This window comes from Rhinolophus ferrumequinum, chromosome 6, assembly GCF_004115265.2.
Source record: "Rhinolophus ferrumequinum isolate MPI-CBG mRhiFer1 chromosome 6, mRhiFer1_v1.p, whole genome shotgun sequence".
In the NCBI taxonomy this organism is placed as follows: Eukaryota; Metazoa; Chordata; class Mammalia; order Chiroptera; family Rhinolophidae; genus Rhinolophus; species Rhinolophus ferrumequinum.
The window spans coordinates 61649460-61668290 of record NC_046289.1 but is presented as its reverse complement, the minus strand read 5'-3'; the positions used below and the strand labels follow the sequence as shown (position 1 = coordinate 61668290).

The 18831-nt window shown below is 38.7% G+C and overlaps 1 protein-coding gene across 4 annotated transcripts in view; it reads left to right on the top strand.

Annotated features, from left to right (window-relative positions):
• The first annotated feature begins 327 nt into the window (after nucleotides 1-327).
• CTDSPL2 (CTD small phosphatase like 2) overlaps nucleotides 328-18831 on the top strand; it is an 84557-nt gene continuing 66053 nt past the window's right edge. For 2 of the 4 annotated variants that reach the window (XM_033108532.1, XM_033108531.1), the window contains exon 1: nucleotides 329-587. The gene's annotated coding sequence lies outside the window, so the exon portion shown is untranslated. Of the gene's footprint in view, nucleotides 588-18831 lie in introns of all 4 variants that reach the window. The other 2 variants (XM_033108533.1, XM_033108530.1) reach the window with 2 other exon arrangements.

Genomic DNA, 18831 nt, shown 5'->3' with positions numbered 1-18831 from the left:
GCAATTCCGTTAGTAGCAGGAGGAAAAACCGTCCTTCGGGTCCCCGCCTCTCCACTCTTAACGCTTTACTCCCTACTCCCCCTGCGACCACTACACAGCCAGCTACGGAGGCCCCTTAAGTACAAATATCCCCCAGGCCCTTGGCGTATCCAGATAGGTTTTGTTATTGTTATTCCATCTGGTCCTAAGGCCCTGCATTTAATTTTTGTCAGGAATTCGGGCTCGCGAGTTTCTTCCGGCGGCAGGAATTCCAACGCTCTTCACGGAAGTAAAACTTGTTTTTTCTTTCTTTTCTTTCTTTCTTTCTTTTTTTTTTTTTTGCCGCTGTGGCCGCTCCGCATTCCTTCCCTCCCACCTCGCGGAATTGTGGCGGGAGGGGGAGGAGGAAGTTAAAGCGCCTGCGCGCAGAGGCCGCTTTCCATCCGGGTCCCTGTCCGTGCGGTGCAGCAGGTCGGTAGGCGGGAAATGGCGACTGGCTGAAGGAGCTGGTTCTGTTGCTGCTGCGGGCTAAGCGGGAGAGACACCACACATTGCGCAGTCGGGACCATCGCCGGAGCCTGAAGACACTTCTCTGTCGTCATAGTTAGGTAATCCCCCTCGTCCAGACACTGCCGCTGCTCCCAACCCTAGTCTTCCTCCTCTTCCAGGGCCGTGTGCCGGGATCTCCTCCCCTTCTCAACCGGGTACTCCAGCGGCTCCCGCGCGTTGGTAGGCATGCACTCTTGGCGCCTCGTACGTCCGCGGTGTGGAGACGCTCTTTTCTGGACTTTCCTCTGGGAACAGAGAGGCAGCTCACTTCCCGCCAGCTTCAGCTCCCAGGCTGCGCGGCCTGTGTTGTGATTTCTGGGGTTAGATTTCACTTCGCTACCCACCCCCACCCCAATCTCACGTTCCTAGCCCCAAACCCTGTGGTCTCTCTGGGTAATTGGGTTAGATCAGCTTTTCTAACCTTGGCCCACCTGATATTTTCAATATTTCATTCTTTCTAGTAGGGTGCTTTTAGGGGGGCGTTGCTCTCAGTTTTTATAAACACCGTTTGGAGATCTGGAAGAAGAGAGTTCACTAAGTTCTGTTTATTTTCTGTACTGTTAAGATGTTGAGTTGACATTGTTTTTCAAATCAATAGTGATAGTAATGAACAACCCATGTGGAAGGCCTCTGGTTTCCGTAGTGGTCAATTAAGGGTGAATCTTATCGTCTGTAGTGTTCTGCGCTTTCTTTGGGTATTACGTTGCCAGTATGGATGTTTACTTTTGCATTCTTGACTCGAATTCCATGGTAAATAATTGTGTAAGTAAATTGTATTTATTTACTTCTCACCCTAGTGGTGGCTGGATGTGTGATGATGTTAAGCACTTTAGAGTACCTTAGGGAAGCCTAAAGAGATGCTGCTCGTAAACTGCCCTGAGGTCCTAAAATGAGATGTACTTACAGTTAGATGTTCCTCCAAGGCAGGGATCTATCTTTCCAATGCTAATAAAGCAATACCAGGATTACTGCCCAACATAAGTGTACTAATTAGGGACTTAAATGATAGATTTATCTTCATAATTTTCAGACTGTAGGTTTTTAAATATGTTGTCTTTCCATTCGACAGGTTTAAAATTTTGTTGTCCATCTGTTAAAGCAAGAAAATAGCTAGTTAAAGCTAATTTTATTCCTTTTTTTTTACATTACAGATCAATTGTCTATGAATATAGAGAAGTCATAAAAGAGGCTGTTGGTGTTTTTCAGAATTTGTTTTCTGATCTTGTTGAATTTTGGGGCATTTGTAGTTAGTTTTTTTTAGCTAGTCAAATTAAATTTTTAAAATGTTCATATTTCATATCATTTGATCTTTATAACTCAAAGGCTTCTAGCTCTCTATGTCCAGTTTAAAAGACTTTACTATTGTTAGCACCTTAGGATTAAATTTCATTAATAAACAGGAACATACAAACATCATTATAGTCATCATTGGATATATTTCCCCCCAAGGTCATAAAGAAAGTCAAGGCAAAATGTAGCTCTTATGTGAAGCAGTCATTTAGGATTGAGTTGAACTTCATACTTACTTTCTAGGACCAAAAAATCGGGAGTGGAGGTGAGGGCATGTTGAATACTGGCTGAACCAATTTGCTTAAAGAGTAGGGTCAAATATGTTACTTAAAAGGATGTAAAATAAATTATTGGTCTAGTATAGGCTTTGTCTGTACTTCAGTAACCTTTTTGGGTAGTTTATAAGCGTTAATATTTTTAATACAATTTGGTTTACAGGTAGCTGAGTGAACATTGTGTGTAGACTTTGTCTTCAAGAATTTACCCAAATTGTTTTAATTCTACATTCATTTAGTACCTGCGCTCTTCTTATGCTCTAAGTGATATAGATCTTAACCTTTGTGAATTTGTAGCTATATAGAAATTCTTAATACGATTAGAAAACCAAATAGAATTGGTATATTTTATAATACTCCAATCTACATAGAGCTAGTAATGTTATTTTTTCCACTGTTAAGAAATTAAGAATTGGGAAAGTTCTACCTTTCCCAAATTTATCTAACTGATCTCACGTTTGAAATTTCTGGTTAAGAGGTTTCTTCACAAGATTATTATATAGTAGAATCTATTCAATTATGGTTTAAAAAAACTTGGACCTGTTGTTCAGAAGAGTACAGGACTCCAGACTCATAACTGTGGAATTAATTGCAGATTGAATAAAATAGTATTAACTTATCTCAGTCATAGGAGACTGCTTTGGACTAATGTGGTATAGAATAAAGTGTATATCAAAATTCAAAATAAACACTATCTATTTATATTTGTAATTTACCAAGTTGTGAAAGTGTAAAGTAGAAACGACACTTTAAGTGATAAATATCAAATGTGCTGAGAAGACCTCATATGTGGTGTGCTCTAAGTAATTCTTCTGGGTAGATTAAAAAGTTACCATTTAACTAGATTAGTTATAGGCAGTCATTTGCTCTACTTCGAAGATGAGAAGATTTAACAGATACAGGATTTATAACGAAACTATACAAGTGCAGTTTTAGTTTCTACTTACTTGATATTTGCCATGAGACATATATCTAAGCCAGACATATATTCACAACTGGTTGTATGACTACATTAATTTTTAATTTAAACTATATTAAATTGTAATTCGATCTACATTACAAATAGTTAAACTAGGTGGTTGACTGTGAGGTATAATTTGAGAATTGCCAGTGTCAAACTTTATTTGTGTCTCTCCTGTGTGTTATGGAATTCTTTCTAAAATATTCTGTTTAAAATCACAAATTCTCTGAAAGAGAAACTTTAAAATACTGTGTTTTATTGACAGTATTGGCGCAGATTAGTTTATCAAATAAATTTGCTATGCCTGTACAAACCAGGTGAGGGTTCAGAGGCAGTGGGATACAGAAGTAAGCTTTTTTAATAGGTGTGTGGCATGTAGGAACATTGTCTAGGGGAGAAAGATATAGGGGGGGTAGAGTCATAGTTTGAAGCTCGGCCCTCTTGAGGTCCTTTGGGAATCTTGTGAAACTGACAGTAATGATGGGTAAGACTAAGTGTGGTCCCAGGAATAATCGTAGCACCTTACGGACAAATAAGATTTATAGATTTAGCCAGCCCTTTTCTATCCTTCATCTGTAGGTCCCCCAGTTAGTTTGGTATTTTTAGAAAAGAGTGAAGAGAAATGCTGAAATGCCATTGAAAACACTGTGTTGTAAAATATTTACATAAAAAGTCTTTTCAACTTTAATATAAGGTCACAGTAGGCCGGATGACTATATTACTGACCCCATATTTTATGGTATTCATAGGCTCTCCTATGTTAATTTAAAGAGATTGTAGAAAAGGAAGTATGTCTAGATTAAACATGAATCATCAGTGCTTTGATTTGAGGTTCTAGCAATCAGGTTTTCATAATAGCTATAATACTTTTAGGACAAGGAAATGTGTTTATTACTTTGATTAAAGAAAAACAAAACTTCCATTGAAAGGCATTTGAATACTTTATAAATAATTGGAATTAATATTTAATAATAGTAGTTTATATAGTTAGGAAGAATGTTTTCTTTCTTTGGACTAAATACTTTTATATTGAGAAATTGGGAACTAAAACAGCAGAGACATTGCTAAAAAAAGGGAGAAGATTGAGACCTTGTTAGCAGCATAACCTGATATTTTAAGTTTCTCATGTTGACCAGTGAAAGTAATCTTTAGGAATTTAAAAGCACATTTTATTATTATTATAAAAGTATATTCTTTGTTAAATAAAAATACCAGATTACACAAGTATCTTTCTGGTTGAGAAAAAACTATGATTAGTTATTTTAGTAATATTTGCTTTCTTCCTGGTATTTCCCAAATATGTATGATTATCCTATTGAATTGAAAATGATTAATCTCTCATTGACCTTACAAGTACCTGCTTTAATGTATTTTGTTACATAAGATAATTATACAATCCTGTAATTTTTGGTGTACTGATAATAATTATTTGAAAAATACAATCATATTTCAATCCTGCATTTCTTTTCTTCATTGGGAATATACCCTTTTATTTTAGTAGTAGCAAACACAACAGCACTTTTGTTAGAGAATTATGATTATACCTCATCTTTGACTAGTAACTTAAAAACTCACTCTTCATATACCTTATCTTCAGTTTAATCTGTCATGATGATTAGTTTTTCCTTGGTAGTTAGTGATAAGAGTAGTGGGGAATTATTGCAGATATTCAGTGCAAATTTATTTGGGGTAATGGCCTTGATGTTTTGCTTCATAATTCTATAATTTTTAATATCTATTTTTCTTTGTCAATATTTCATGATCCTTATCAAATTAATGTGTTCTGAGGATTTCAGATTTCTGCTTGGGCTGAGAGTAAGTTCAGTATAAAATTAATTTTTAAATAGAAGTTTTTGTCAAAAAAAAAAAGTATAAATAAGTAGGTATATCTCTCCCCATGTCCAGTTTTGGTGAGAATTACTAAATAAAAAAAACTTTTAGGAAAATTATGCTGAAATTATATTCGTTTCAGTCTTCAAGTTTTCTTTTTTGATGTATCCAATAAGTGCATTGTGACTTGTATGTATACAGGTGATCCCAGTAAATTTAAAAAGTGTGTATGTTGGAATATACATATATTCTATAGAAAGGTTAGTAATAAGAAAAAAATGGTAGACTGGAGTGACGAGTTTTCTATGTGCTTTTTGAAGGGAAAAAAATGTTTCTCATGAATATTATGGTACTCAGTTCTTATAAATTCATAACCTGTATTTTTGCTAAAATAACACATTGTTACAAAGTTTTATTGGTATGAATTTCTTTCATACCGTGTAATAGAATGCTCTTTTTTGCAAGATGTTTAAATTATATTTACTGAAAGTTGTTAATACACCTCCAAATTACTGTTCTTTTAAAGCTTAGGTTAAAGAAATACAGGTATGTTTTCAGCAGGACATACTGTCTCATTCTGTCCATAACAAATACTGGCTCTGCCCTAATGGAGTTCCTGTTGAGGACATACAAGATCTTAAGTTGGTGTGCTAATACTATTTTAGCACGTATATCTGACTGACTGTGCCTTAAATATTTTCAGTGATCAGCAGACTGAGTAATGCCATCTTTAAAATATCAATTCATATTTTCATGAGTGTTTTAGGCATTACTAACCTAACAGCCCACATATTTTTCTCTAGAGAAAATTAATTGATCATGCTTTTAGAAAAAAATTTTTGCGGAGGGGGTGTTGTTCATTGAAGAAAACTTTAAGAGGAAAAAATAACCTATGATTTTATCCACCTGACTCAGCTTCTCTTTTATTTTTTGTATGTACCCTATATTTTGGCAAATTTTTTTGTTTATAAGTTTATTATATTTAGTAGTTTCTGAAGAATGCTATAATATTAACTAATAAAAAGAGAATCATACATCAAAAATAATGATGCAAAAGGACCCACACACTTTGTTGGAAAAGGTTCAATGAAAAGAATCTCCCTGTCTTGAAGTTGATGCTTTATGTAATAACTCCTCTACTTACTCCTTCTGCCCTAGTTGACTTTTGAATTTTATTAGCTGATAAGTAAGAGGGATAGAAAAATCTCTTGTTTCTCTGAAGTCGTTTAATGAAGGCTTAAGAAAGTAGTAGAGAGTAAAAGTGGACAGTTGCAATACCTGAAGCTGCTGATTTCAGATTAGTCAGGCTAAAAATATAGGTAGTGAAACGGATGCTGACACTTTTGAAAATGTCATTTGGTGTCAATGAAGGCAATGATTTTCAGCCTTTTCTTTCACAAATATAACTTTTTAATATAAATTTAGTAGTGATACCATTTGTAATATAGTCTAAATGAACAAACCCATAGAAATTTAGCTAGAAGAAACCAAAGGGGTCACCTAGTCCAATAATATCTTTGTTTTATTAATGATGAACCATTCTGAAGACTTTTTAACTACATATAGTAAATGTCTTAATTAGGGTGCTTGGGGATGAGTTATATATGATACAAGGATGCAAACAGCTCAGATTAATTAATGACTCAACTCCCACTTTGACAACTTTCTTTAAGATAAAATTTGCATGTAGTGAAATGCACAGGTCTGATGTCCAATAATTTCTTTTGCTGTTGAGGAAATGAAGTGCTAGAATGATTGCATGACTTACTCAATGTCACAGCTAACTAATGATAGGTTTACGACTGGTGCCTTCTAGTCAGAGGTTATTCCTCTAGTAACTCCCTCAGGAACCTACTCCAGAAACTTGCATGCATATATTCTTTATATGGACAAGTTATAATTTACATATACCTAAAATTTATGGCAAAACCCAGACTGTTGCCTTTAAAGTTTCTGATCTTACAATTTTCTTTATATTTATTACCCACTTTTTTGTTTCCCTCTTATTCCCTTCGTTCAGCAAACATTTTGTGAAAATGTATATTCGGTTAGTCCTAGGTAATTTTAAGAATCCTTCATATACAATGTGCTGTTTTGTTTTAATAGGAATTTATACATTCAACACCACAGTAGCAAATTATCAACTGAGTTTTCCTGGTATCATTATTATAATCTTGTTAACACAAGACAATTTGCAACCATAATTGTTTGCTTCAAATATTGTTTGGGATCAGGAAATCTTATGAGGAAGGAACATTCTTGGTTTTATTTATAGGCTCTTTTTTGTGAGCAAGAATTGATTACTACTGTGAGGATTGTTTTTATGTTTCAGTGAGCCTTTCTCTCTCTCTCTCTCTCTCTCTCTCTCTCTCTCTTCTTTCTTTCTCATCCTCTGGTCTCTGAGGGAAATGAGAAAAATGATGTTTCAGTTCAACAAAGATTGAATTATCTTGTGTGCCAGGTCACTGGAATTACAGATACCATCTCTGCCTTCAAGACTTTTACAGTCTAGTGCCATTAAAGATAGACAGATTATTTCAGTATGACTTGTTAAGAGCTAAGATAGAGATAACCACAGGTCTACACAGGCTTGGGGATGTGGAAGTGGAAGTAGCTGCTTAACTATTGGGGAGCGTGATACCTGGGCTGAGCTTTAAATGCTGAGGATAAGAATTAGTTGAAAGAATGTTTGAGGTAAAGAGAAAAGCAGAAGCATGATACCGCACAGTTCGGGCGGGAAACGTATTACTGGAGTGCAAAGAACGAGACAGCAAATAGCAGTGAAAAAAGACTGAGAGGCAGATCTTGTAGGATTTTATGTATAATGCCATAGTTCAGTCTTTATTTTGAAGGGAGTTGATAGGAAGGAACAGGCAGATTTGTGGAGTACAGAGGATTAGATTTAAAGGGGACAAGACAAATATTTCACAGGTAAAATTATCAGGATTTGATTGACTATCGGGCACAAGGGAGAGGAAGAACTGACTTGGATGTTTGGGATGGTTGCTGGCTTGATTGATCAAGTAGATGATGGTACTTGAAATCAAGAACACAGTGGTGGGAAAAATACAGTAAAAAAAGCAGATTTGGGGGTAGTAGGATGGGAAAAGTGAAATTCAGTTTTGGGTAAATTGAATTTGAGGTGCCAAGTGAAAGTGTTGCAAAGGCTGTTTGTTGGATGTGAGTCTGAAATGTAGAGGTGGGAGAGGAACTAGCAGATTTGTTGCAATTTGTAATGAACATGTGGAAGAGGCTCTTATTCCCCCCTTTCCACCAATCCTTTTAACTGGTCTGCATGTAAATAGAAAGCAAACTTCATTGCCTAGTTATAAATTGCTGAGCAATCAGCTTTTTCTATTCCTGAAATGAGATCTGGTTCAAATGTTGAAAAAGTGGAAATGTTTTTCATTATATACTCTTTCTCCCCATTGTTATAAGTTCTTAGGCTTTAAAATGTTGATGCCCCCATTGCTATGTTTGTTTTATGATGTAATCTACTTAAATTGTATCATTTTCATTCATTAGTAGATTTATTTCCCTAGTGTACTCATTTCCTATTCTTGTTTTGTTCTATTATTACTGAGAAAAGAACGTAGCTAGTAATGGAGCTGTTAAGAACCTAGAGGATGTGTGAAATTCTAACATAAATAGTAGGATTACCAAGATGAGGCTGTATATACATGTTTAAAACTCGTCCCTTTATATATTAAGTTTGGGTGATAGAATTAGGTTTTTGCAGATGTTCTGTAGGCAATGTCCGATCTGTTCTTGGCCTGATTAATATTTATTGTCTTTGGTTTTGGTATCAGGATAATGCTGACCTTATAAAATGAGTTGGGAAGTGCTCCCTTCGTTTCTATTTTCTAGAGGAGTGTAGATTTGTGATGTGTTATTTTTAAAGATGTTTGGTAGAATTCTCCAGTGAAGCCATTTGGGCCTGGTGTTTACTATGTTGGAGTCTTCTTCTATAGTTTCATTTTTAAAAATGATATAGTGATGATCAGGTTATCTATTCTTGAGCTTTGGTGTTTTATGTTTTTTGAGGAATTTGATCATTTTATCTAAAGTATCGAGTATATGGGCGTCAGGTTGTTTGTTCCATTATTTTTCTTTTAATGTTTGTAGGAGGTGTAGTGATGTTCACGTTTCTATTCCTGACATGGTAATTTGTGCCTTGTCCCTTTTTGTAAATCTGTCTTGCTAGATAGAGGTTTTTCAATTTACTGATCTTTTTTAAAAAGTCACCTTTTGGTTTCATTTTTTGTTTTTAAACCTCATTGATTTTTGGTTCTGTTGAATGTTTTGTCTCTTAACAAGGGGTTGTATTTCCTTTTTTTTGTGAATCTTGCCGTGTTTTATTGAATCTTGGATGTCTCGAATAGGACAGTAAAGACTGAGTACATAGTATTTATACCTGGAAATTGTATATTTGGGCTTTTAGTGTAGGGGCTGGAGTAAAGATTTTGTTGTTGCAAAGAATACCTTAAGTGGCTTCAGATTTTTCTAGTGTGACTTTGTGCTTAGGCTAAAAGTTTGAAGTATGGGGAAGTAGTTCTTGGTTTTCCTGTTGACTCAGTTTTTGGCTTTCTCTGTGTGCCTGTGCCTCTGTGGAATCTAGATGCTCCTGACCCTCTCCCAGTGGTAGACGGTGGTTGTGTCATCAGAACTTGACAGCTGGTGGTAGAGTCAGCAGCTTCTCTGTTGTCCTGTCCAGCCCCAGTCTTGGGGAGGCCCTGTGTATGGGCATCGGGAGTGAGGCATCGCGGTGATCTTGACCCTCTCTGCCAAAGCAGGCCTTGTGTCTTTTTCTGTTCTCATTTGGAAGAGTTTCCTGAGCCTGCCTCAGTGGTAAGAGATCTCTAAGGGCATTGGTATAAGATCCTGGGCCCAAGATTGTTTCCTGCCCTTTCCCTAGTGGTTAGGGTCTTCTGCTATACCCCCATTCTTAATGATGTCTTCACTTGTGCCCTGGGGGTGTCTATACTTGCTGTTCCTCCCCCAGCCTTAGCCTTAAAGTTTTTGTTCCTTAAGGGGAGAATGATCTGGTTGGGGCTTTGAATTCCCCCCCCCCCCATAATAGAGGCTGCTCCCCCTTGCAGCCTAGCACCATAGAGGAGGACTCTCCAGTCTCATGTTCCCATATTGTGAGTGCTGGGGGAGGTCTGGGGTGAAGGTCCTGCCAATAGATTTGGATTCCTGTTGTGTCTGTAGCTTCCGGAACCACATGCTTCTGCTAGCCCACTTTGCCTTTAGGCGTTTATTAACAATTTTAAATGAATTCTTTTTATCTGCTTTTATGGTACCACTGTTTCTTCACGTGCTCTGCCACAGGTGAGCCAGCGCTTATATCCTTTCTCCCCTAGGAAGGTCTTGTCTTGGATCTTCATTTGGTTGCCTTGAGTTCTCAGCTTTCTGATGGATTGAAGAAAAGTTTAGTTTTGTAGTTTATCCAAGTTGTTGTTAGGCATTTTTTCTAGCTTTCTGTTGTGTGGGCAGAATCCAATAAAGTGATCTTTAGGCAAAACTCGAGTTAGTCAGAGGAGCTCTCTTTTCTGGAGCTGTAGTTTGTAATTCCATGACTTCTTTGGCCTCAGGTTCCTTGGGATAAATTCCCTTGCTTTCTTTTATTTAGACTAAAGGAAAGCATTCACAATGGCTAAATTGATAGTAAAAAAAGAAAAAAAGAATAATTCCCCAACTGGTCCTAGTTTGCTTTTTTTCTCTTCCCTAAACACTGGTTTTCTTCAAACTATGTTGTGTTCAGTGTCTCCTACAGTTTTTGTTGTCTTTTCCTAGAACGTCTCTTTCTCCCAACCCTGCTTATCCTTCCAGTCCATTTCCTGTTAATGAAATGGCCCAGAAAAACCAGGTATATACTGAACTTTTTAATCTAGCATTTATATGAAATATTTCTGTACTTTATATAACTGACTTTTATTACTTTATAATCCTTTTTTTTTTTGCAGTTTATTTTGTCATTTCTTATAAGAACTAAATATTTAAAAGGCAGAATAGGAGGGCAATTTTTACTTGGTCCCCTTTCGTGTACTTCTTTCCCCATTCTATCCTTTCCCTTTTCATTGTAGTTTATTTTAAAAGGGGGTGGGGAATAAGGGATTTTGTTTTCCCATTCCAGAGACCCTGTTACTCACCCTATTAGAAAACTTTACCTTACACTCTCATTAGTAGCTTGGAAAAAAGGATGGAGATCTACATTTTTTTTTAATGTGGTCAAAAATAGATAACATAAAATTAATCATTTCAATCATTTTTTAATGTTTGGTTCAGTGGTGTTAAGTATATTCATCTTGTGCAGCCATTACCACTCTACACTGTGAGAACTTTTTCATCTTCCCAAACTGAAACTCCGTATCTATTAAACAATAACCCGCTTTTGCCTTCTTCTCCTAGGCTCTGACAACCATCATTCTACTTTGTCTCTGAATTGGACTACTCTAGTTACCTCATATAAGGGAAATCATATAATAGTTGTCCTTTCATGACTGACTTGTTCTACTTAGCCAGCATAATGTCCTCAAGGTTCATTAACATTGTAGCATTTTGCAGAATTTCCTTTCTTCCCCCACCTCTTCTGCCTCACCCCCTCCCCACCTCCACTCTGGTTCAAGCCGCTGTTTCTCAGCCTGCTTGTGTAGGACACAGCTCCCTGGCCCATGCTGGTATTAGGAGCCTTGTGCTCCCCCTCACCCCCCCATTGGTCGGCCTCACACGGCAGCTCATAGCAGCTGACGGCCGCTCACGATGGCTACCGGCCACGCATGGCAGCACACGGGTAGCCCCCGGCAGCACACAGCAGGCCATGCCAACTTCTGGCAGCTCACAGCAGCCCAGCTCCAGGGAGAGCTGTTGTTCACAGTCTTAGCTGTAGAGGGTGCAGCTCACTGGCTCATATGGGACTCTAACTGGCAACTTTGGGCATTAGGAGCACTACGCTCCAACCACCTGAGCCACCCGGCTGAATAATATGCCATCTTACGTATGTACCACGTTTTGTTTATGCATTCATCTGTCGATAGACATTTCTGATTCTACCTTTTGGCAGCTGTGAATAATGCTGCTGTGAATATGGTTATACAAATATCTGTTCGAGTCCCTCTTTCAGTTCTTTGGAATATATACGTAGAACTAGAATTGATAGATTATATGATAGTTCAGTGTTTAATTTTGTGAGGAACTGCCAGAATATTTTCCACAGTGGCTGCACCATTTTGCATTCCCATCAACTATGCACAAGAGTTCCAATTTCTACATATCTTCCCTGACACGCTTGTTTTTTTTTTTTTATAATAGCCATCCTAGTGGGTGTGAAGAGGAATCTCGTGATTTTGATTTGCATTTCCTTAATGATTAGTGATATTTAGCATTTTTTCATGTGCTCATTTACCATTTGTACATTTTCTTTAAAGAAATGTCTGTTCAAGTCTTTTGCCCATTGTTTGAATCATGTTGTTTTTGTTGTTGAGTTGTAGGAATTTAAAAAAATACATTCAGGATATTAACCTCTTATGAGCTATATTATTTATACATATTTTTTCCCATATCATAGGTTGCCTTTTCACTCTGTTGATAGTGTCTTTTGATGCACAAAAGTTTTTAATTTTGCTATAGTTCAGTATATCTTTTTATTTTCTTTTGTTGCCTGTGCTTTTGGTGTCATATCCAAGAATCATTGCCAAATCCAATGTTAAGAGCTTTCCCCCTATGTTTTCTTCTACGAGTTTTATAGTTTTAGCTCTTAAGGTCTTTCGTCCGTTTTGAGTTCATTTTTGTCTAGGTGTAAGGTAAGGGTCCGACTGTTTTTTTTTTTGTTTTTTTTTGGCTTTTGGATATCCCAGTTTTCCCAGCATTAGAGATGTATAGTTTTAATATGGGTACAGATAAGGCCTGGTGTTGAGGTACAGAATATATAGTGTTTTGCATTGTATAAAGTTTAGATTCTAAGGTTTTCACTTATATAATGGGTAAAAATATGCTATAGGAGCTGACTTAGAACTCTACCATTCCCCCCCCCCCCCAGGTTTATAACATTTTCTTCTGTGAGAAGTTTGGTTTTGAGCTCCCAACTGCCAATTAAACACATCTGTTTGCAGGTTGATCCTGTTTTAAGGCATTGCATAGTTAGAAGTCTTCAGGAAAATCACCAATTGTGAATGACTATTTAGAAAAAGAGTAGAAATAAAAAATAAACTTTAGAGGGAACTGAGAAATTAGAATTTTTGGCAACTTTTAATTAGTAAGATTTTTTTGTTGTTGGTGATAAATATTTTTTTACATTTCTGGTTTTTTTATTGATGATGTCTGCAAATTGTTACTTAAAATACTGCCATTTTCTCCACCTCATTTTTCTCAGTCATAAAATGGAAATAATGGACACTGTTTTATGTTGAAAATACTGACTGAGTGAAATAACATATTTCAGATTTTCCTTGATTTACAGTGGGGTTGGGTTCCAATAAACCCATCGTACGTTGAAAATATCGTAAGCCAAAATTCATTTAATACAACTAATCTACTGAACATCATAGCTTAGCCTAGCCTACCTTAAACGTGCTCAGAACATTAGCCTACAGTTGGGAGAAATCATCTTACACAAAGCCTATTTTATAATAAAGTGTCGAATATCTCATGTGATTTATTGAATACTGTACTGAGAGTGAAAACCAATGGTTGTATGGGTACAGGATGGTTATAAATACATTGGTTGTTTACCCTTGTGATTGCATAGCTGCCTGGGAGCTGTGGCTGTCTGCTGTTGCTGCATGTTGCTAGCCCAGAAACTGAAAATTCAAAATTTGAAGTACGGTTTCTACTGAATGCTTATCACTTTCACACCATTGTAAGTTAGGTACCATCTGTAAAAGCTCTTAGGATAGTGCCTTGCACGTAGCAGTTAATAAAGAACAGCTGTTGGTTATATATCACTAACCTTTTCTGTGTTCAGATAAATGCAGTTAAAATAGGTACTTTGTTTTTGAAAAGAATAGGTTGAGAGTTGGTTTTCTGAAGTTGACATAATACATTTTATACAGTGATTTTATAGAACACTTGGTTGGTTTATGTTTCAGTGTTCAGGTAAGCATAGACATTTAAACTTTTATTTTAGGATTTTAGCAATTTGCAGGAAATGCCAAGAGATTAAATTTAGCAAATATTTTTTTGAGATCCTTGGAAATGCAGATTGTTTTTAAGGTATTAAATATAATCCCATTATTTTGGGGAGTTGGGCGGAAATATGCAAATATCTAAACTCTTCTAAATTAAGCCATAATTGGTAAACTAAAAAAGTTATATAAAATCTGTCTATTAAAATGAAAATTTTTTTTTTAATTTTGGGTTTAAAACAGGGAAAATTATCTTTAACCAATTTGCTAGAGTTAAATTCTTCTTCAAAATTCTTTTTTTCTTAAGGAAATTGTCAGTACATAGTTGCAGGTTTTATTCAGTTCTGTTTAAAAGGTTTTTTTGGTTAGAGCTCTTTCAACATTTTTAAATATTTGCATTTTGAAGTAATGAACTTCATATCTCCTTAAGCATTCAAGGAGATTTTAGGTTACCTTTAGATAGGAATGCTACCTGAGAGATTTTGCTTTGGTTGGGAAGGCTGAACTAGTCATTTTCAACTTTAGGGTTTTATATTTTTAGAAAAGATTGAGAAAAGGGCATGCACAGGCACTTAACAAAATGGGAACTAGGGCTAGCCTATAAATATAATTAACATATTTAGTTCTACTAGTTATTACAATTTAAAATAATTCTTAAATTCAATTAGCAAACAATTTAAAATTAAAAATAAATTCTGATGGGCAAGATTCAGCTATATAAGCAAGCACTCTTTGTATCCTGCTGGTTGAAACCATCTTTCCAAAGAGCAGTTTTTTAGTATTTCTAGAGGTACTACCAAATGTTAATAACCTTTGACCTAATTAATTCTCGTAAGAAACTATCTTAAGAATCAGAAATGTAGACTGAAATTTATGTAGAAAGTTATTACATTTGAGGTGATGTTAGTAATTACGAGCAATTTAATTTTCAATAGGTCAGTTATTGCACAAATTAACAGAACATTTATATATTGGAATATTATGTGGTCTTTAAAAATTAAGTTCTCAGTAGCTGTTAACAGTCCTTTGTGGCTTTGACACAGTCTCTGTCACAGGCCAGGCACTGCCACGAGTCAAGCAGTGACTGGTAGTGGTATTCTCAGGGCGCTGTGCGAAGTGGTCACAGGCCACTATGTGAAGGTAGGCAGGATTCAGGGAGACCCAGGAAACCTAGAAATGGTCCAAAATGGCGGATTAGGTAAACACTATGCCTACTGCACCCCAGGATCACACTAAAATTACAAAAATTATAGAACATTCAACCTCAAGAATTATCTGAAGACTAGCTGAACAGAACCTCTATCACTAATGATACAAAGAAGGGGCCACATCGAGACTGGTAGGAGTGATGCAGATGCAAAACTGGCTGACCCCAAACCCACAGATAGTGATTGGACACTGGGAGGGACACTTTGGTGGTGGAAGTCCCCCCTGAAGAGGGAGGGGTCCTAGCCCCACACTGGGCTCCACAGCCCAGGGGTCATGTGCCGGGAAGAGGAGTTCCCATAGCATCTGGCTGTGAGAATCAGTGAGGACTCTGTCTGTCTGTCTGTCCCAGTGAGATGAAAGGCACTTGGAAACCCAGATATCCTCTTAGAGCCTGCGCAAAGACTTGCTCGCAAGCACTCACCTGGTCTCTGGTTGAGGGGCAGCAACTCAAGAGGCCCAGAGACATGTGGGGAAAGACTCAGTTTTGTGGCTTGGAAGTGAGGGCTGGAGGGACAGTAGCTATCATTGTCTCTGTAGAGCTTGACACACGTGTAACCTAAAGGAGGGCTCCATCATTTCTGTGTTGAGCCCTCCCCCAAAGAATCAAGTCTGGGACTGCATTGGTCTGATGGAGTCTGCGTGGGCACAGCCTTAGTGACGCTCTGGGTCCCTGCTCCTTGCACAGGTGGTACTGCATTGCTCGGGATACTCTTAACACTGGGCGGCTGGTCCCTCCCCCAGAGGCTGTGGAAGCCTTTTTGCAGTGACAGATGGCCTGCGTCAGCCTGGGAAATGTCTGTTGGTAGGTGGTGACCCAAGAACTGCACTGTAGCTTCTCTTGGGCAGCTCTCGGGGACTTGAGGGCCTAAGGGTGACGGTGGCTGGCCACAGTGTTCTTGGGGCGTTTTTGTGGGGTGGTCACGGGCCTGGCATAGGTACAGGATTGCGCTGACTTTGTAGAAACCACCGACCACACCCCTTAGCTCCCTGGAACCCACCCCACCTTGCCCACCTAGAGGGGCACTCTTCGTGCCTGGGTGGCCAGCCTTGCCCCACAAGCCACAGAAGCCTTTCATGGCAGCGGAAGGCCTGCGACAGCCCGAGGAGCTTTTGGTGGTGACAGTGACCCAAAACCTGCGCTGCAGCCAGTCTTGGGCCGCTCTAGGGGATCTGCAAGTTCGAGGCAAGTGGTGACTGGCTACAGTGTTCTAAGGGTGTTTCGTGAAGTGATCACAGGCCAGGCACTGGCACGAGGTGAGTGGTGGCTGGCAGTGGTGCTCGCAGGGCACTGTGTGAAATCACAGGCCAGGCACTGGTGCAAGAACTGAATCTGCATTAACTTTGTAAAAAACACTGGCCACATTTTGTGACTCCGTGGGATTCTGCCCCATCCAGCTAGTGCTGCGTCACCAAGGGAACTCTCAACACTGTCAACCTGCCCAGCCCACGTACCTAAGGAGGCTCTTTCAACAGCGGAGTCTTACTGGCAGCTGGTGGGTGGCAATAGGCCGAGGGGGCCCTGGGCCTTTTGCTAAGTTACCTCAGTCCCAACACTGGTGGCAGCCAGCCTTGGTTCACAGTGAGGCCACCCCCACATGCCTCCAGGTTCAGCACAGGCAGTAGCCAACCACATACAGCTTTGTGGTTCCTGTCAGGTAGCTGAAATTGGCCTGCATGAGAGCCCCTCCCCAAGAGACACCAGAAACAACACACCCAGAGGCCAGCTTCAGACCACACCAGAGCAGTACCTGGTTAGCCCCACAAGTGACATACCCAAAAGGAGGTCTTAACAGACACAGGAGCCCATGGGGGCAAATCCTCCTCTAAGGGATCAGCCCCCACGCAGCAGCTCATATACTGTGGGCATAGCCAGTCCTCACAGTCAGCCTGGGAGTCAGTCCCACACACTGACATGCCAAAAGCAATCAAGGCTCAACTATTGCAGGAGAACACACACAATGCACCCCGGGGACACTCCTAGAACACACGCACAGGAGATCAGGGAGACTGCACCATTGGACTACACAGGATACACTGCATAAGACCACTCCAGGAAAGACTGAGAGACATAGGAGATCTACCTAATATAATACATAGAAGCAAACAGAGAGGGAGCCAGGATGAGGAAACAAAGAAACAAATAAAAGAACAAGAGAAACCTCCAGAAATAAAAATAAATGAAATGCAGGCAACCAACCTACCAGAGACAGAGTTTAAAACACTGATTATAAGAATGCTTGAGGAACTTAGTGAGAATTTCAACAAAGAGATAGTAAGCATAAAGAAGAACATAGAAACCATAAAAAAGAACCAGTCAGAAATAAAGAATACAATAACTGAAATGAAGAATACACTAGGAGGAATGAACAGCAGATTAGATGAAACAGAGGATCAAATCAGCGATTTAAGAGACAAATCAGCAATTTAGAAGACAAGATAATTGAAAACACGCAATCAGAACAACAACAAAAAAAGAATTTTAAAAACCAAAGATAGTGTAAGAGACCTGTGGGACAACATCAAGCCTAACAACATACTCATCATAGGAGTGCCAGGAGAAGAATGGAAGCAAGGGATCAAGAACCTATTTGTGGGGCCGGCCCAGTGGCTCAGGCGGTTCGAGCTCCGTGCTCTTAACTCCGAAGGCTGCCGGTTCGATTCCCACATGGGCCAGTGGGCTCTCAACCACAAGGTTGCCAGTTCGATTTCCCGCAAGGGATGGTGGGCAGAGCCCCCTGCATCTAATGATTGAACATGGCACCTTGAGCTGAGCTGCCACTGAGCTCCTGGATGGCTCAGTTGGTTGGAGCGCAGACTCTCAACCACAAGGTTGCCAGTTCGATTCCTCGACTCCCGCAAGGGATGGTGGGCAGCACCCCCTGCAACTAAGACTGAATACGGCACCTTGAGCTGAGCTGCCGCTGAGCTCCAGGATGGCTCAGTTGGTTGGAGCGCGTCCTCTCAACCACAAGGTTGCCGGTTCGACTCCCACAAGGGATAGTGGGCTGTGCCCCCTGCAACTAGCAACAGCAACTGGACATGGAGCTGAGCTGCGCCCTCCACAACTAAGACTGACAGGACAACAATTGAGTTGGAAAAGTCCCAGAAGTACACACTCTTCCCCAATCAAGTCCTGTTCCCCTTCCCCAATAAAATCTTATTTAAAAAAAAAAAAAAAAGAACCTATTTGAAGAAATAATGACTGGAAACTTCCCTAACCTGGTGAAGGAAATAGACATACAAGCCCAGGAAGCACAGAGAGTCTCAAACAAGATGAACCCAAACAGGTAGACACCAAGACACATCCTAATTAAAATGGCAAAGGTTAAAGACAGAGAGAATCCTGAAAACATCAAGAGAAAGACAACTGGTTACTTACAAGGAAGCTTCCATAAGACTGTCATCTGATTTTTTTTTTTTTTTTACAGAATACAAAAAAACCCAAAAACAACCTTTATTACATGGACTAAGATAGGAGGGAGGAAGATTTACTATATTTTGCCATGTATAATGTGCTTCATATATAACGCAGACCCACATTTTTGGCCCAAAGTTTCAGGGGAAAAATATCTTTAATTTTAACTTTTTAAGTTAAATTTTTATTTGTTTATAGTTA